Source organism: Lissotriton helveticus, chromosome 2_1 (genome assembly GCF_964261635.1).
Source record: "Lissotriton helveticus chromosome 2_1, aLisHel1.1, whole genome shotgun sequence".
NCBI classification, from domain to species: Eukaryota; Metazoa; Chordata; class Amphibia; order Caudata; family Salamandridae; genus Lissotriton; species Lissotriton helveticus.
The window spans coordinates 247,737,802-247,758,506 of record NC_136059.1 but is presented as its reverse complement, the minus strand read 5'-3'; positions in this window follow the sequence as shown (position 1 = coordinate 247,758,506).

Here is a 20,705-nt window from a genome sequence, read left to right as displayed (position 1 = left end):
TGTAGACTTCTTTGAAATAGTTTGCCAGTGTGTGTACTATCTCTTACGGATGTGTCAGGAGAGTCCCCTCCTGTGTCCGCAGCTGCTGTATACCCCTGGATCCCTCCTCTCTTTTGTCCAACCAAGCCAGCATTTTACCTGCTTTGTCTCCCACATTGTATATTTTGTGTGTCGTTGCCGTGATGTTCTTGACAGTTCGGTTTTTGAGGTGGTCCCTGTATTGTTGCTGACGTATGCTCAGCACGTGCGCCGTTTCCGGTGTGGGATCTGCCATGTGTGCCGTGTCTGCTGCCTGTAAGGTTAATTCCAGCTCAGGTGTCTCCCTCTGTCGTGCCCGCTTATTTTCAGTAATTGAGGCTATTGCTTGTCCCCTAAGGACTGTCTTATACGCTTCCCAGACTGTTGACGGTGATTCTACTGATTTTGTGTTTTCTTTAAAATAATGTGTGGTTGCGTTTTTTAGTTCATTCCTAATGTTGGGAATTTTAAGATAGTTAGGGTAGATAGGATACATCCTCTTACGAGTTCTTTCCCGGCAAGAGAGAGTTAATAGGACCGGGGAGTGATCTGAGATACCCCTGGGTTTTATCTCCACCTCCTCGACGTTTTGCAGCCTAGTGCCCAACATCAGGAAGTAATCTATTCGGGATAGACTGTTGTGCACCGTGGAGTGATATGTGTACTGGCAAGCTGCGGGGTGCCTGTGTCTCCAAACATCCACCATCCCCATTGCCTCTAGGAAGCCCTGGATCCGGGAAGGCCCCGTCGTCCGAGGTTGAGCCGGGAACCTGTCTACGTTAGCGTCCACTATTGTATTGAAGTCTCCTCCTATAATAAGGTCTCCTTCTGGTAGGGATAGGATGAACTCACCCAGTGCAGGCAATGCCACCGATTGGAGCGCTGGCGGTATATATACTGATATTATATTCAGGAGTCTGCCCTCCCATTGCCCCTGTATCGCCACAAAGCGACCCTGGTCATCTACCTTGCTCTGCAAGATTATGAGTGGAGAGGTTTTCTTTACCAGAATACCCGTTCCCCTCGATCCCGAGGAGAATTCTGAGTGAGCTGCCATTATGTAGCCCCATCTGTCTAGAGCCTTGCATGCTTGCCCTGTGAGGTGTGTCTCCTGTAAGAGTACTAGTGCTGGGCTCTGTCTTTTTAAGGCCTGGAGTACCAGTCCCCTCTTTATTTTGTCACCCAATCCCCTTACATCCCATGTGATGATCCTTAGGGGTGCCACTGAGGTCTCTTGTGATGTTGCACTTGTGTTATTAAGCTGTGAGTCTAGCGCCATGTGTGGCTTGCTTAGGTAAGCGGAGTCGCTGCTGTGTCAAGACATTAATGTACCTGCCCATTAACCGGGCGAGTGATGTGTCTGTGCTGCCGCATTCTGTCATAAACTCAAGGAACCAGAAACTAGTAACATCTCCCTCCCTTCCACCCCCCCTCTTAGTCTCTCTGCTGAACGGACTTGCAACTGCCCGCCTCCCCAACTTAGCAGTGAATATATCAACAGTAAATAGTCTACGAATTTTGCCCCCCCCGGTCCCTCCCTCCCTCCCTGCCTCCCTGGCAAACGGACTCTCAACCGCCCGCCACCCCAACTTAGCAGAGTGCTTCTTCCCATCCCCAACCATGTTACTTGCTTGTCAGGGGTAAAGGGTCTAATGGGAGCAGCAGTCCTTCCTGCCCTCCAAGGCCCGCCTCAGTCCAGTGTCCTATGCAGGTTCGACCGTGAATGTCCATATGCAGAGTTGAAGTACCGGGAGACACATGTGTGTTGGCGCTATTCGTGGCGTTCAACCTCCGCTGTCAGTTCTGATGAGTGTTCCGTATCTGGGCATCTTGAGTCCTGGCTTCCTGAGAGTTCCTCTCCCTCGCGGTGGCGGTGGGCCCTGTTCCCACGCCTGGCGTTACTCACTGGTCTCCAACCTTCAAGCCAGTCGTGTGCTGCTTCTGGGGTTTCAAAGAACCATGTTTTTCCATCAGCTACAACCCTGAGCTTTGCAGGGAATAGCATGGAGTAAGGCAGGTTCTGCGATCTCAACGCTTTTTTGACCTCCAGAAAACTTCGTCTACGCCGAGAGACCGCTACTGTATAGTCTGGAAAGAAGGTAATGGTGGAGTTTTGAATCCGTATTGGAGGTGAGATCCTCGCCGTTTGCAGGATTACATCCCTGTCTCTGAAGTTGAATAACCTGGCGAGTACTGGTCTCAGGGGGGGGGGAGGGGGCACCCGGTTTGGGCCTGCCACCGGGAACCCTATGAGCTCTTTCCACCGAGAAGAAGGAGGACAGTCCCTTGGGCTGTAGTCTCGTCTTCACTAGTTCTTCCACGTAGAGGTCCATTGCTTGTGTGCCTTCATTCTCTGGAATACCTAGAATGCGTACATTGTTGCATCGCGAGCGCCCTTCTTGGTCGTCGAGTTTGTCCGTGAGCAGTTTGCTTTCCGTCTCTAAGCGGGAGACGGCTGCCTGCAATTCCAAAGCATCCACCACCAGCGATTTGGTGACTATTTCCACTTCTTTGATCCTTTCCGCCATCTTGTGAAAATCCGCACACAGTAGGGAGATGTTGGTGGAGATTGTTCCCACTGTGGTTTGGACGTTCGATAAGGCCTTCATAATGTCCTCAAGCGTGATCTTCTTCGTTCCCTCACCGTCCGCCCCTTTGCCTATGGATGTGCGCCCCTCCGGCAGCGGCTGGGAACCTTTATCGTAGGCATATTTGTCCAGCCTGGCCTGCGCCATTTGGTTCCGAGCGCCCATTCCCGCTATGGCGTCAACGAAGGTGGACCGGGCAGGTTGCTATATAGTGGTAGCCTCTTCCTCGCGTAATGATCTTGCGATGAGCTGTGTGCAGGGCGTTACATTGACACCTGCCATTCAGGTAGTGAGGATGTGTGCACTTCCCACTGGAGCTGGTGAATTTGGTAGTTTTCTGCAGTCTCCCGGTCGCAGCTTTCAGAGCCGATCTGCGCCCGCGTCCCGTTCCTCGTCTCCGCCCCACCCCCACCGATCACTGCGAGGCCTTGTGGGGACAGCAGACCGCTCCTCCTCACCTGCGGTATTGGGGCAACACTAATTATCAAACAGGCACCCGCCGAAGGTCTCCGCAGGTCAGTCGGTATGGCGGCTCGATAGGGTGCGATTTCCGCTCAGTTACAGGTTCTCTGGGTCCCGTCGCATTTGCGCAGATGCTTCGTGTCTGTGCCCGCAGCTCTGCTCATTTCCGATGCTCCGGTGCTCTGTTTTGACCGCAGCTGCGTGTGACCTGCGGCGCCGGCTTGTTGCTCGCCGCTCTCTGCCGCACCTTCGCCTCGTCTCCGGGCCTCCGTCTACTTTATTCCCCGGTCTCAACTCCCGGGGTAGGCCGCCACTGGTCACAAACTTTTACTGCCGTCTCCCGGTGTCAATTTCTTTCCGGATTTATCCCGGCTGTCGCCGCCCGGCTCCGGACCTCAGCTCAACCCTCTGGAGTCTCGAAATATTGCGGATTAATGCCCGGATTAATGTGAAGGACTATACTGTCCTCGGAGCCCTTCGGCTATGCGGCCATCTTGTTTGGCTGCTAGACACGCCCCCAAATTGGAGATACTTGAAGAGGAAACTGCGCCTTTAGAGAAAATTAATAAACTGGCAGCTTTACACTTTTAACATTGTGTCGTCCCAAGTGTGATTTTAAACCTCACAGAATATCAGCTTTATTAAATGCGCTTATTTGTTCCAACACAGAGCAGTCAGTTTTGCACTTGAGGGCAGACTTCATAATAAAACACATTGCTTGTAACTGCACAAACTGCTGTCTAAGAATGGTTGGGAAGCGTCTTTTATTTTATAGTCTCCAAACTTTGCAGACAGTTCAGCACTTAAGCTACAGTCCGCAGGCTGACCCACCCATGTGGCACTCCTTACAACACAAACTGCCCTTTGTCATAGATAAAATCGTGCAGTTCTTTTTTCCTCAACGTGCCTCCCTTGCAGTGGGCATACTTCGCAGCACAACTCCCCCTAGAACATCTCCTTACCGCACAGCCTTGATATTACCACTCTTCACAGCGTCTTTCTTTTGCTTTTTACCATCATTTGGCAGACATTCTCAAATGCTGCTCCTTCATACTTTATAACTACCAGATTACTTCACACTCCACCGCAGCTCTCCGTTTGCAAAACCGCTGCGGCAAAATAATGTCTTCAAAGACAGGCTGTACACAGACTGACCGACCTTGGATTGAGAACCTGTCAACACTTCCCGGGTGATAAACTTAAATATGGTGGCCCGCAGTATTGACGTGCACTGAGTGGCTCATGCCACGACCATGCTGCAAAGTGTCCCTCAGCAGCTCCCTGGGATCCATAGTGACGAACACTTCGAAGGAAAGTCTCCACGCGTCTGTTAGATGATGGTAGGTGTGCGCGTGTTACACGCTACTCGCATCTCAGCGGTTTAACTGCCATTGTTGAGAGGGAGGCCTCAAATGAAAATTATTAATGAAGGGGAGAGGAGTTGGCCTGACTGCTAGGGCGGTCCACCTCGAATCTGGGGAACTGGGTTTGAGTCTCGGCAATGACGCTATACATCCTGTGATTCTAGGCAAATCACTTAATATTGCCGTGCCTAACAAAAATGAATGTGTGTCTTCATGTAACGTAACTGGTGCTATGTAAAGAGCTCTAATACCCGATTCGGGTCAAGTTTGCGCTATAAATGTCCCACTCCATGCGCGGACACCTGGGCCGATTACTAAACATGCCAAAAACACTCCAAATTGGCAAGTCGTGCAAAATCAAAGACGTCCGACACTCCACACAGGACAATGAGCCAAAGTATGAATTCCCAGTGTTTAGCAATTTACGCTCCAGTGGAGATAACAGATCTTTGTAGACACTAAACCAATAAAACCTTTAAGATACAGACAGCAAACACAACTTCCACTATAAAGTTCTGCAGGTGCAGGTTGCCAGGAACATGAAATGAAGGCAGATAGGCTTGCTGAGTTAATGTGGGCAGCGTCCATATTAGATGAGTTATGAAGTGGCTTAGGGGCCTATTTGGATCTCGGACGATCCACCCTCCAAATGTTCCTGTTGCACCCTGCCATATTAGTATGGTGAGGGGTACCGCGACAGGACAGAAAGACCGTCTGCCCCTTTTCCGCCTATCGGGCGGAAAAGGCATACAATATGGTGGCAGTGCTGTGCAGGCACCAACATCCATATTATGATGCCTGCATTGGAATGCCTTCCCATGGCGGAGACTCCGCCATGGAAAGGCATGCGGGAAAACACTTTAGGGGACCATTGCGGGGCCCCGGGGGGGGAGGGGTGGCAGGGGCTGCACTGGGGGGTACCTATGGTACCCTCCATCATTGCCATGCACAAGGTGGCATGCACCGCGCAGTGCCTGTCACGTTGTGCATGGCAATGCACAAAATGGGCTTTAACATTGCAGCGGGTACTGCTTACTGCACCGCCCGCCTCAATGTTAAAGTCGAGGATATGCCCGCCCGTGTGGTGGACGCATCCTAATTGGCCTGGTGGGACCGCCGCACCTCTGGCAGTCGGTCCCGTGTTCCGTTACAGTGGCGGGCGCATCGTAATAGGCCCCTTAGTTTCCATGCAGGTGCAATTCTTGTAGATGTGTCCAGATGAAGCAAAGTACAGCACGTTTGAGTTGGGGCTGACCGATGTAAAGGACACTGGTGGGGCTGCAAGGCGTGCTGTTCCATTTTCCTTTGTGGCTTCTCAGGTTTTAAAACAAACTTTTAAAAGACAACTTACGCTGTAGGTATGGCCTTTTGTGACCCAGACTTATTGCATTTTTCTCTGTGTGTTGTCTGCACTTGTAGACTATTAAGCTTCTGCCCATCATGTTGACTATTTGTAAATGTCATCCTTAGTTTTCTTCAGACCAACTGTAGAGCGAGAGAAAGTCTCGTAGCCAAAACAAATTGTAGTAACGGAGTACACGGAGGTATTTGATGTTTAAGTAGGTTTATTTAAATAGACAACATGTAGCATAGATCCTGTACAGCAGCCCCACCAGGAGCAGCCAGCTAGCTGCTCAGCCCAACCACCAACTGTCACCACTCACACCAGTCACCCAAGCATTCCATTCAAGGTCCACACACAAACATTCCACACAGAACACTCACACTGGCTGAGGAGCTAGGAACAAGATGCCATAGAAGATCATAACACAACATGCAGATACTACAGAGATATATGCTTGGACTGAGGTCACTCTCTGCTCTCTAAAAGCAGTGTATGTTCCGGGCAGGGAGAATGGACCTGCCCACCAGCTAAGCATGAGATTTCCCTTGTCGATTTCCCTTTGTTTCTCTCCCCTAATCTTTCAGGAGATGGTTCAGAAATTAGGCCTTCCATGGTTGGACCTCTTTGCCACACAGGAGAATGCTCTACCTCCTCAACTTTGTTCATTGATCCCATCCAGGGAAATATGGACAATTGTTGCCTTGTCAGTGAGGGTAATGGAACAGAATATTGAGTGTAAAACATTTGGCCTACCATAATATCGATATCAAGTGCAAGAATATAGTTGTCAAGAATATCGATTTGAAGCTAAGTAATATCGATTTTAATAAATATAGAAGTTATTAAAATCATTTGCCAAAATATAGTTGTTTGAAATATCGATTTTTTAAATTGTGTTATGTATTTTAGTAGACAACAGGATGTGGGAGCACACCGCTGACCTCTCAGGCAAGGTTCGTCCCTGGCATTCTGGTAAATGCAGTCTTGTGTAGCTCGCTCCAATATTTTCGAGTATTTCGCTAAGGTTGGCGCAGATAGTGCTGATCTCTAGACACGTGTTTCTGGTTTATTAACCATCATCAGTAGAGAATACAGTCTTTATTTTGGGGTTTGCTGAGTAGGTTGCCAAACATCATATCAGGTCCGGTACCTCTCACTGGCGCGCAGGTGCTTCATCCACAAACTCGTCAGCTCAATGACTCACGGGAGTACTTTAAATAGACAACAGAATGAAGGAGCACACCGCTGACCTCTCAGGCAAGGTTCGCCCCTGGCATTCTGGTGAATGCAGTCTCTTGCAGCTCGCTCCGATATTTTCGAGTATTTAGCCAAGGTTGGCGCAGATAGTGCTGATCTCTAGGCACGTGCTTCTGGTTTATTAACCGTCATCAGTAGAGAATACAGTCTTTATTTTGGGGTTTGCTGAGTAGGCTGCCAAACATTATAACAGGTCCAGTACCTCTCACTGGCGCGCAGGTGCTTCATCCACGAGCTCGTCAGCTCAATGACTCACGGGAGTACTTTAAATAGACAACAGGATGTGGGAGCACACCACTGACCTCTCAGGCAAGGTTCGCCCCTGGCATTCTGGTAAATGCAGTCTCTTGTAGCTCGCTCCGATATTTTCGCTTATTTCACCAAGGTTTAAAGTACTCCTGTGAGTCATTGAGCTGACAAGCTCATGGATGAAGCACCTGCGCCCCAGTGAGAGGTACCGGACCTGATATAATATTTGGCAGCCTACTCAGCAAACCCCAAAATACAGGACTGTGTTCTCTACTGATGACGGTTGATAAACCAGAAACACGTGTCTAGAGATCAGCACTATCTGCGCCAACCTTGGCGAAACACTCGAAAATATGGGCGCGAGCTGCAAGAGACTGCATTTACCAGAATGCCGGGGGCAAACCTTGCCTGAGAGTCAGCGGTGTGCTCGCAAATCCTGTTTTTTATTTAAAGTACTCCCGTGAGTAATTGAGCTGACAAGCTTGTGGATGAAGCACCTGCCCGACAGTGAGAGGTACCGGACCTGATATAATACTTGGCAGCCTACTCATCAAACCCCAAAATACAGGACTGTTTTCTCTACTAATGACGGTTGATAAACCAGAAACACATGTCTAGAGATCAGCACTATCTGCGCCAATCTTGGCGAAACACTCGAAAATATCGGAGCGAGCTACAAGAGACTGCATTTACCAGAATGCCAGGGGCGCACCTTGCCTGAGAGGTCAGTGGTGTGCTACCACATCCTGTTTTCTATTTAAAGTACTCCTGTGAGTCATTGAGCTGACGAGCTCGTGGATGAAGCACCTGCGCGCCAATGAGAGGTACCGGACCTGATATAATATTTTGCAGCCTACTCAGAAATCCCCACAATACAGGACTGTGTTCTCTACTGATAACGGTTGATAAACCAGCAACACGTGTCTAGAGATCAGCACTATCTGCGCCAACCTTGGCGAAACACTCGAAAATATCAGCACGAGCTACAAGAGACTGCATTTACCAGAATGCCAGGGGCGAACCGTGCCTGAGAGGTCAGTAGTGTGCTCCCACATCCTGTTTTCTCTTTAAAGTATTCCGATGAGTCATTGAGCTGACGAGCTCGTGTATGAAGCACCTGCGCACCAGTGAGAGGTACCGGACCTGATATAATATTTGGCAGCCTACTCAGCAAACCCCAAAATACAGGACTGTGTTCTCTACTGATGACGGTTGATAAACCAGAAACACGTGTCTAGAGATCAGCACTATCTGCGCCAACCTTGGCGAAACACTCGAAAATACCGGAGAGGTCAGCGGTGTGCTCCCACATCCTGTTTTCTATGTATTTTAGTATATATATTAAATGCATGTGATGTATTTTTTGTATAAGTATTGTTTTTGTTTTTAATATATTTGTCACATTTTTAGCAGTTTTCAATTTTATTTTAATTAAGTTTTGTGTGTTTTAATTCCCTAGCGAGTTGTGGGTTTATAGGGGAAAATGATGGAAAGTAATGTAAATATAATAACCTAATGAATATTATTAATTTATTCATATTTATTTGAGATTGTATAATGGTAATTGTGTTTTTAATTTTTCTGGGTAACTTTTAGGTACGGGTTATGGGGTTTACAGGGGTAAAGTATTTATTTTTAATCAATAGTCATTAATATTAATTAATTGACCATTAATTATGGCAATTGTGTAATTAATTTTAGGTGCGGGTTGTGAGGTTTATAGGTGTAAAGGGTGGGAAGTACTTTCTTTCTCAATAATTAATAATTAGTTAATTAACATTAATTATTTGACAATTAATTATGGTAATTGTGTCATTAAGTTCAGGTGCGGGTTGTGGGGTAAAGGGTGGGAAGTAATTTGTGTTCAATTAATTAATAATTAGTTGATTATTAATCTCAATTAATTGATATTTATTATGGCTAATTGTTTTATTTGTGTGTGGATTTTACTTTTATAGGGGTAAAGGGTGGGGAGTAAATTAATTTTACTTACTTTATAGTTAGTTAAATATTGTTAGTTTTTTAATTAACAATACGTTTTAATTGTATAAATAATTTTTTACAGTTTCATTTTAGCTGTGGGTTGTGGGGATTATAGGGGTAACGTGTGGGAAGTTAATTCATTTTTATGAGTTTTAATTTGTTTTTTAATTAATATTTCTTTCATTGGTAATTAATTATGTTAATTATAGAAGTACATTTTTTATTTAGATGTGGGTTGTGAATTGTGTGGTGTTATAGGGAAGGAAATTAAAAAACAAAATGTATGTAATAGTTAGAATTTTTGCTTCTAAATATTTTCTAATAAAAACGTTTGAAAATTATTTTTCATTTTTATTAATATATTTGTAGGTATCTGTCATATGTATTTAACATTGTTTTAATTTTTAATATTACATTTATTTATATTGAAATGTTTATCATATTTATATATTTTGTATTTACTTTGCTTTTTAAATATGTATTTGTTAATATTTTGTTTTTAATTTTGAACTGATTGTTACCTCTCCGCAATCCAACACTTTCCCTACTGTTGCACTCACTGGAGTGGGAATAGTAATTTTTACCCCTCCACTATCTGACACTTTCCCTAATGTTAAACTGACTGGAGTGAGAATAGTACATTTCATCCCTCCGCTATCCAACACTTTTCCTACTTTTGCACTCATTGGAGTGGGAATAGTAATTTTTACCCCACCGCTGAACAGTAAATTGTAACCCTTAGCTATCCAACACTTTCCCTACTGTTGCACTGACTGAAGTGGGAAATGATAGTGTAAAGATTTTAAAATAGTTTAATGTTTTAATGTATAATAGGATGTCTTTTTTTATTAGAGTTTATGTTATTGATGTGTATAAATATATATATATATATATATGTAAATGTTTATATAATTTTTTATTAAGTTTGTTATATTTGTTCAAATGTATATTACATCTATTTTTTTATTAATTTTATTTTTAACATATTTATTATGTATTATATTATATATGGAAAAATGTGTATTTTGTTGCCAGATGTCATTCTCTTATAAGGAGAATGTATATCTCCTTGAGGTTCTCTGCATGTTGCATTGCTTTCAGGGAGCTCTAATAATTCAATGTCAGGACAGGAGGCTCCGATTATGCTTTTCTCATTTCTTTAATGAAATGCTCCGCAGCCAATAAACAATAAAAAAACGACAGTACCCAGAACACCAGGGTAACAACCATAGAGACCACAGTATAAAAGGCAGTATAGACAGTCTCTCTTCCTCTCTCTTTGCTGCTCTGCAGCCAGTTAAGTGCAATTTTGACTCTTATAACCTATTTGTGCATTTGGACTTATGTATTTGGTTTATCTATGCTCTGTGTATTTGTATATCGCTATTGCCGTTTATCCCAGACTTACGGTTTTGTTTCGCGCGTTCCCTGCACTTTGATTGCCTTTGCGGTTTGAATTTTCTTTGCCGCTTTACTTATTTCACCGTTTCCGTGTGCCTTTCGACGGGGAGCGTGGGCTCACCTCCCCTTGTGACCGGGCGCTTGCTGCCCGCGTCTTTTCCCTTCTTGGTGGAGCGGGAGACCGGGGTTTGGAAACTCGTGCTGGGTGCGCGAGCTCTTCTTTGAGTTTTCTCGAGGCGGCCGTCACCGCGCATGCGCGGCGGCCATTTTTTCCCGGCGTTTGTTTACATTGCATCAAAACGCCAGGAGTGAGAAGGTCGTTATTCACGGCAGTGCCCACAGCCTCCAGAATTTAACCCCAATTACGCTTTCTGCTAATAAAATAGCATTAGGCTGCATAACCAGCATAGGCTTTGCCTGGAGTGCACTTTTTTGTGACAGCAAGCCCTCCCTCCACATTTGAACATTAACTGTGTACAGGTTTACCTGTCCTGTTGGCTTGCTGTGGGGTTTTTTGTCACTCCCCCTGCATTGTGCCTTTGGCCACATTTATTTTCCGTCATCTTGTGGGCATTTATTTTACACACAGTGTAATAATGGAGGAATACTATGATGACGAGGATTATTACTATGAAGATGAAGCCTCTGGCTCATTAGAGCATGACTTGGTGGAAGCTCTGGATCAGGGTGTGCAACACTCAGTGAATACGGCACTTGTACGTGCCATTAATCCTTTGAAACGCCATTGAAGTGAATATGCGCAGCAACAGGGATGGTTGCCTACTTCGCTCAAATTCTCCAAGTCCCCTGTCAACCCTCACAAGTCTGACTTTCAGCGGTTGGCTAAGAGTTTGGCGTCTGATACATCAAAGCCCGCTGTGGGTGCGAACGTTTCCGCGCCTCCTCCTACGGACACCGATGACACACATTTCTCCACTTCTTCGGATCATGAGGATCCTCCACCTAGGAAGAAGGTATGCAAGGAGCATTTTGTTGATGCCCCCACGCATCCTCCTGTTCTAACCTTTGATCCTACGGACATTGTTCATCCCCACTCGACTTCTTGGCTGCCCTCCCCTGCTGTTGCAGAGTATATTCAGACCCATATTCGACAACCTTTTGAAAAAGAGGTCAGGGCCAGACTTCGTTCCGAGCCGGAGCTCGCTGACCATCTAGCGGAGACTCCTGAGGTTAACCCCACGATGGTCACCTACCTCAAGAAATCCACCAAGGACCCGAAAAAGGGCCTGGATAGATCTTGGCGTTCTTGTCTGGACAAGCTGCTTGATTTGCTAGGTCCCCTCACCAAAATCCTGGATCTTGGATTTCTAGCTAAGGAGTCGTCGGCCCTTGAGGACCCAGACGAACTTATTGAGTGGGCGCAAAGGGCCGTTTGCCAGTTGGGTAATGCCAACTGTGCACTTTCATGTGAGAGACGCCGTTCCATTCTTCTGAAACTTGACCCCAAGTTGGCGGAGCTCTCCTCCTCGGAATCTGGTCCTGCCGCTCAAGGCCTCCTTTTTGGGCAGCCCTTTTTAAAGGAGCTCACAAAGTTTGTTGCCACCTTCAGTGGTTTAGACAAGGCTCAGGCTTGGCTGCGGCGAGCAATGCGTCCGTTTTTTGCCAGGGCCGGGCGACAGAGAGGACGCTCGTTCGGCCGTGGTTCTCAGCAACAGTCCCAAAGGGGGTTCCAGTCCAATAGAGGTGGAAATCAGGACACCGGTTACTCCACCAGATCCAATTTCTACCCCTCTCGAAAAGGGAGAGGCCAGTACAAAAAAGGAGGTTCAGGAAGAAACCAAGGTGGTTACCAGGACTCCAACACTTCAGGTAAGCCTGATTCCTGCTTGCGATGTGGTTTTGGGGGCAGGATACGATTTTTTCTCCACAATTGGCGTATGATCTCCAGCGATGCCTGGGTGCTGGAAACCGTACAGGGTTTCAGAATAGATGTTTCATCAGCCCCAGCAACAGTCCCACCCTCCCACTCCTCTGTGTTTTTCCCTTCAGGATCAGGAATTCATTTCCACGGAAATAGACACCCTCCTCCTCCGGCGATAATCCGGACTGTCCGTCATCCGAAGGGATTCGTCAGCACAGTATTTCTGGTCGAAAAGAAAGAGGGCGGATCTCGCCTTGTTCTCAATCTGAGAGACTTCAACAGAGGGGTCATTTACAGGCATTTAAAGATGGAGGGAATCCATCTGTTACGGGATCTTCTTCGAGAGGGAGACTGGATGGTTCGTCTCGATCTCAAAGACGCGTATTTGTCGATTCCCGTCTTCGGGCCTCATCCTCAGTTCCTTCAATTCTTTTGGAAGGGGACTTGGTTCGAGTACCAAGTTCTCCCGTTCAGCCTCTCGTCAGCACCTTGGTGCTTCACAAAGCTTCTGAGGGCTGTCGTGGAACACCTGCGCGCTCGAGGTGTTCGCCTGATCATTTACTTGGACGACATTCTGATCATGGCAGACTGTCCGCTCAAACTCCTGACGCATCTGGAGTGGTCAGTCGACCGCTTACAATCTCTGGGGTTTCTGGTGAACGTTCAGAAATCCGTCTTAACTCGAACGCAAGTGATATAATTTTCTGGGCTTCCAGGTCAATTCACTTTCGTGTCAACTTCTGTTACCCAATCAGAACATTCGCTATATCAAGAGGGAATTGACTTTGGTTATTTCCAAACAGACTGTATCATTGAGATCGTTAGCACGAGTTGTAGGTCTGTTGGCGTCCTCCATTCAAGCGATCTTCCCGGGTCCTCTGCATTACAGGGCTCTACAACGCCTGAAGATCCGTCATCTCCAGAGAGGCCTCAGTTACTCGGATCAGATTCCTCTATCAGAGAAAGTGAAGTGGGAGATGCAGTGCATACAACGTATCGGCAGTCCGCTATATCAACAAACTGGGCGGAACTCGCTCCAGGTTATTGGCGGGGATAGCCAAACATTTTTGGCATTAGTGTCTGCAACAGAAGATCACTGTTATTGCAGAATATCTTCCCGGCCGCAACAATCAGATTGCGGATTGGCATTCGAGGCATCTTTGGGACTTCAGCGACTGGAGACTACATCCTCGCATTTTCCGTTCTCTCCTCCGGACCTGGGGCCAGTATCAGATCGACCTGTTTGCCTCTCGCCTGAACACCCAACTCCCGCTGTTCTCTTCAGTTGGAGGCCGGACCCGGAAGCCTTGGCCACGGATGCCTTTCTTCAGACTTGGCCGGTGGGTCTGTGCTATGCCTTTCCCCCGTTCATTATGATTCCCAGGGTCCTGGCTTACACGAAACGTTTCCAATCGGAATTGATTCTGATTGCCCCTCTGTGGAGGGCACAAGCGTGGTTCCCGGTTCTCCTGGAGATGTGTTGTGCGGTGCCTCTCCTTCTTCCCCAGAAGTGGAATCTCCTGCTGGATCCTCTCGACGATCCACATCCCCTGATTCTGTCCGGCAATCTTCATCTACTGGCGTGGCGAATTTCGGGGGTCGCTGGTCGGTCCCGGGCCTTTCTCAAGATGCTTCCAAATTCATTAGTGAGGCCTGGTCTCCCAATACTCACAAACGATACAAAGGGTCTTGGAAGCGATGGTGTGACTGGTGCGTTCAACGGGAAGTTGATCCCACTTCAGCGGATGTCTCCTTGATCATTAATTTTTTGGCATCTCTTGCTTCCTCCGGTTTGGCTTACCGGACTGTGAACAATTTTCGTTCCGCCATTTCAGCGGGCCATCTTCATATTGATGGGAAACCTGCAGGTGAGCACCCTTTGATTGCCAAGTTGCTTAAGGTTATTCGTCTAGCGAAACCTCCGTGTCCGAAGTACATCTCGTTATGGGATGTTTCCATTGTTTTATGGTTTCTGGAGGCTTGGCCTTCCAATTCTTTATTATCCCGTAAACAACTGTCGGCCAAATTGACTATGTTGTTGTGCCTTGTTTCCTGCAAACGGGTGTCTGATGTTCGTGCTTTGGACCTGGCAGGTCGCAGCTTTACGCCAGATGGTGTTAAGTTTCTCCTTTGCAGACGTACCAAAACTAACACTACTTCAATTACCTATCCTTCCTTTCCCACACACCCCAACCTGTGTGTTGTTCAATGTGTCAAGGATTATGAAGTAAGTACTGCTCCTTTAAGATCTGATATGCAGGGTCAATTGCTGATTGCTTTGCAAAAGCCTTTCCGCCCCGTTACCCCAGCTACATTGGCTCGCTGGGTAAGATGGCTCATGTCAGAGGCTGGCATTGATGTTTCTGTTTTTGGTGCTCACTCGGCACGAGGGGCGATGGCTTCCAAAGCATTCAAGTTGGGTGTCACTCTTTTTGACATTATGAAGGAAGCTGATTGGTCTTCTGATTCTGTTTTCAAGACTTTTTATTATAAACCGATTGATCATATTGCTTCTGTGGTGGTGGATCAGCTTTAAACAAGCATAATCGGAGCCTCCTGTCCTGACATAGAAACATAGAATTCAAAATTTGCGAACATTCGTGACAAGAATTTTCAATTCTATTAAGGACAAGGAGGCGAGGATTATCCCACCCGTTGTTATTTATGCATATATTGCTATTGTAAATATGTTAGTATTTGCATATGGATTCCTGCAAATCTTTTTTTTTTCCCTCTCTTATTTTGTTTACATTTTCTGCACTGGATGTGTATTACGGCTCTATGTCTCTTTTCAGGTTCTGACCCGAAGTAAAGGTTTTTTCTGTACCATCTGCCTTCGCTTGCCTTCCATGGTTTTCTGGATCCAAGGTTCTTCAGTTGCCTGCGTCCTGGTTCATCTTGACCGTCTGCGACGCTCGTTATCTTATTTCCTGATGTCTGCGTTTGGATATCCTGTTTTAATCTGAACTGTTTCCTCCACAAAGAAAGAGGAAGAGAGACTGTTTATACTGCCTTTTATACTGTGTTCTCTATGGTTGTTACCCTGGTGTTCTGGGTACTGTAGTTTTTTTATTGTTTATTGGCTGCTGAGCATTTCATTAAAGAAATGAGAAAAGCATAATCCTCGCCTCCTTGTCCTTAATAGAATTGAAAATTCTTGTCACGAATGTTCGCAAATTTTGAATTCGTACCAGGGCACATCATCACAGCAGCTGGAGCACGTAGTTCCTCCTCCACATTTTCACGACCCTGTGCTGTGCCTTATCATTTTGACTAAAATCATTTGTACCGGTTCATTTCTATGCATCTTTGTAACACGCCTCACCCTACCCAACAAAACAAAGTTTTAGTGACTGTCCAAGACTTTCATCTGTTTACCCGATATCGTTCAGGTCAAGTAAAGGAAGAACGTATCTGTGGCTGTAACAATTTATGGAGCAAGAATTTCATACATTATCGCTATAAAATTTCACTTTTTTACCTTTGTACTCCCAACAGTTTTTACCAGGGGAGCAGACGACGCCAACACCGTCAGTATCACAGACACACCATGGAACCGACCACGATTGCTCAGAATCTTCTGGGCCAGGGGCGTGGCGTACAGCGTGCTGACGAGGCCACGGTGGGGGCGTCACGGGGCTACGTTGATTTCATCGAGGGAGAGTGGAGTAGAGAGGCGCGTGGGTTTACTTTATACACAACCTAAAGTCGGTTTTACGTGGTGCGTCTTTAACGGTGCAGGACATAAATTCAGTTCAGTCACGTGCTAATCGAGACATGGTGCAAGAACGTTTCCTGTTACAGTTATGAGTGAATCTGGTAATATTACATCTCTACACGTTATTTTTTTAAATGTTGCTTGAGTGTCATTGATTCTCGTCATTTTGCTGTTTCTACATAGCTGCCAGGTTTTCATAGTCATTATGTGTGAAGTTTCCTTGGTCGTAGCCTGCTTATGTGTGACATTCCATTGCCTGTGTGTGACAGTTTAAGTGACAATTTACCACGTGTAGAACCAAACTATGAAATTCATGAAATGAGATAAATGTAAGAAAAACACCATCTTTAGCGCAAAGAGAAGTACAAGTTATGTTATGTTATGTTACGTTGTTTTTGTATAGCGTACGGCTACTCGAAAGGAGTGTCCCGACGCTTTTCCACCCGTGGCTCATAAAAGTAACACAACACAGCTAAAACACAAAATCCTAAAAGGAAGAAAAAGAAACAATTTATTAAAAAAAACAGACTAGGGATTAAAGTAGTTGCATTGAAACAGCTGCACCACCCCAGGAGTGAATATAGAAGGCCATTAACACAGACAGCTGTTTATTTAAAACATGATTGTACTATTTTGCTAGGCAACACATCGTCATTATAGCAGGCAGTACAAACGTTGTTATTGATAATCTGTAAGGCAGACACGTGGGAACTCTTATGGTGTGCACAAATAGAAGCCTATATGCTACTAGCGTTTACATACAAATAAGCCTCCATCCAACTAGAGGTAATGGCTAGTTAGAAACGAGATGAGTAGTCTTGGGCCTTATGCAGTCCTCCTCCATAGTGGGCAAGCCACTGAAAGCTCTAAATCTGCTCGTGGTCCTTTGATACCACTGATCACAAAATGCACTTTCATGTGTCATCTGCGTGTCATCCACACACTAACATCATGTGCCAATAATTAAAGACAAAACTTTAAACTTTGTAAACAGAAGAAGGAAAGCGATACGCATCTAGTAATTGAAATACACATTTTTAAATACAGAAAATCTTGGATTAATCCTAGCTTTCCGACTTGATCAAACTGTGTGATCCTAGGCAAATATTTTAGTTCACAGAGATTCCTTTTTAGGCCTAACCTAGAGCCAGCACGCATGCGCTGCTCTGCGAGACTTGTTGTAGTGGAGTAGGGAATAGAAGCCCTGCCCACTCTCCGCCCATATTTGCCATTGGCTTGTGTCATTGTCCTTCCTAAATGCTGGCTTCTGATTCGTAAATAGACTTGTTAGTCTCTCCTTAGTACTGCCTCGTCTTCATTTGTCACCTCCCATGGCGACTGGCCCTTTTACTTTGGTTGTTACACGTTACCTGTTATTTAGTCTTTAAGCACTATTTTCTTTATCAAGTTTCTCTTACTGCAGGCATGACTGCTTTGGTGCCTTCTTTACAACCCCACCCTCCCATTGTCGGTGCCTTCTTCACCCCCTTTCCCTGGTGTTGTCCATGTCTTCTTTACCCCGTCCCCTTGTCGTGTCTTCTTTAACACCCCCACCCTCCCTCCAGTTGTCTGTGCCTTTTTTACCCTCACACACCCTCCCGTTGTCTGTGATGCCTACCATTTGCAATGCAATAGGTCTTGCATTTACGCAAGTTTGAGCTATTGGCATTTTAAATGACAATGCCTTTTATTTATGTTTTTAAAAAAAAACATAAATAAAAGGCATTGTCATTCTCAATGGCAATAGCTTAAACTTGCGTAAATGTGAGACCTATTGCATTGCTAATATTTGTTCTCCTCTATGATCTATGAGAGCTCCTCCAAATGTGTGAGCTCTGGGTTTGCGCTGTACAAAATCATCCTTTGCATTTAATTTAATTGACTATAAAGTTGCTCCGTGTATACTATGAATCTAGCCACACCTATTACAGACAACAGACTTGCCTCTTAGTTTACTAGCGGCATTGGCAGCAGGAGGGGAAAGAATGTTACTAAATTCACTTTTAATAAATGCCCCTCAATACAGCAGTATAATCTGACATCCTAAACTAAAATGATTATTAAAGAAATACACTAATTTGAATAGAGTTTATCAAACTTTTAGATGATGGTTGTTGCATGATTTACATGCCAAATATCTTCTTGGCTCGGTTTGTGCACAGATTTGTAGAGCTATCTCAACTCCTTCTATACATGAAATCGAGTGCTGGGATAACCTACAGGATACTGTAAGTACCTCTCAGCAATGGCCTTTCTCTGTGTTTGCTTTAAGGTGGCTTCCAGCAGCTGGCTATGTGCGTTCTACCTTGAGGCAGTGCTGCAGTGAAGTTTCTAAATTTAAACTTTCCAGCTTCAGCAAAAGGCAAGGAAACCCATCTCTCAGCAAGTGCGCAAAGTTAGCCAAGTACCCATAACAACGATAACCTCTCCTTAACCCCTGATAATCCAGTTGGGCTGCAGGTGAAGGAACTAGCAAAATGCTGCTTGTCAGGTTTTCAGAAGGTAGTTGACTTTTTAAACTGTGCAGAGCTGGAAAGAGCTATCAGAATTGCGTGACAGTCGCTGTCAATGTGGGAATGATTAACGATTTGTGTTAGTCCAACCCGTGATGTGTAGCACTTAGCAAGGCAGCTTCTATCTCCTGTACATTTTATTTTACAGTTTTTTATTTAGCACAAAATTGACCTGAATGTATTGGCGCACTTCACATGAGCACCAGTTACATTACACATTCATATTTTCTGTTAGTTTAGGCACAGCAAGATTGAGTGATTTGCCCAGAATCATAGGATGTTGAGCCAACGCCGAGTCTTCAGCCTGGTGCCAAAGTCAGCGGGTCTTGCCGTTATGCCATATCCTCTCAGTGGGATTGAATTGGGCATTGATACTCTTCCTCTAGACTGAGTCTTCAACATATCTAGAAGTCAATTGTTCAGTCATCCTAATTAATTTTTACAAGTCTCCCAAATTTCAATTGGAAGCAGTGGTGTTGTGTGTAATGATGAGACCACTTTATTTGGCATTGACTTTGAGGCGTGACCATCTCTAATCTCAGTCAGGCAGCAATGGCCACCAGTAGAACCTTGTACACTCAACACCCCAAACCAGAACTATACAAAACCTAATCTTTCAGTTTCGCTCGAATAGCCATTGAGCAACCTAACTTTGTGGTATTCAAAGCATATTATAAGATTCCTTGTCATATTCTAAATGACTTTGCTTCCTGCTGTCATCGGTAACACGAAGGCACCACAATTTGCATCATTGTTTCGAGGCACATCATTCTCATGACTGACATATCACTCAGCAACCTGTTCATTGCACTGTCACTCTACCATGACAGTTAAATATCTTGTTGTACCAGCCTAACTTACTTAGTAGCCATACTCTTTTATCATTGATCTTTGTGGAATTGGTAATAATTTGCACACATTTCAATGGTTTCGCGAATTTTCTTCTATCCTTCCTAGATCTTACTGGGCTTTTAACTCGTACTCAATCATCCACTTCCAAGTTCGCCTCTTTAGCCCTTATAGAGATTCTGTGCCCTCCTGACATTTTCCCTTACCACAGAGGTTGGCCATTTTCCTTGGCATTCAACAGAAATTACATATCATTGTGAATAGTTAAGGGAAAATGCCCCCTCAAATTTCTAAAAGGGCTGAATCCAGTCATGGTGGTGGTAACTCTGTACCCCTACATGAGTATCTTGTTTAGTTCTTTCTCCCTGCATTTACCACTAGAAATGTCGACTTGAATACTCCCATAATAACTCTATTAAAACATCCCACCTTCTCCATTTCCAGCAGGATTGCATAGTGTAGTTGGGTTTAATATTATTGCAGGTTAATAACTTCCTCTCACTCTCTAACACAAACTGTGGACCATTGTCACTAAGCAACAACCACTTCAGGCCATTTGCACAAAAGATCCAGCAGCACAATAGTATTTAGTGGAACCCATGCACACCAGGATGGGTCCCAAAATGTAAACAGGGGTTGGGGGTGCTGCAAAAACGACCCTGTAACAAAAACGGCCCTCAGGGGCCCAAACCGGCCCCCACCCATGCAGTCCACCGGGGGATTGCCCAGTGCCCGCAATGGCCAGCCAGGCCCTGTCCTTAGACCCTCAGGTGTTAAAGTGTGTGTTGGGACGGAAAAGTCCCTTGTATGGTAATGGACGTCTATACTTTCCCTGAGTGCCCCTGCAGTGATATCTGGATCCATGGTAAAAATGTGTTGGTCATGGGCGAACACAGATCATGGAGGTGTTTTATGACCTAGGCCTGTCTTATAGACTGTGGTCTTGCTAAAGACCAGTAGAGGTGCAGAAAATGTTAACGTTGGATAACAAAATGCTATTGCCTTCACAGAGAGTTAAACAGCATGAGAGCAGTGGTGGCAGAATGCAGTTTTTCAAGTAATAGTGATCAGTGAAA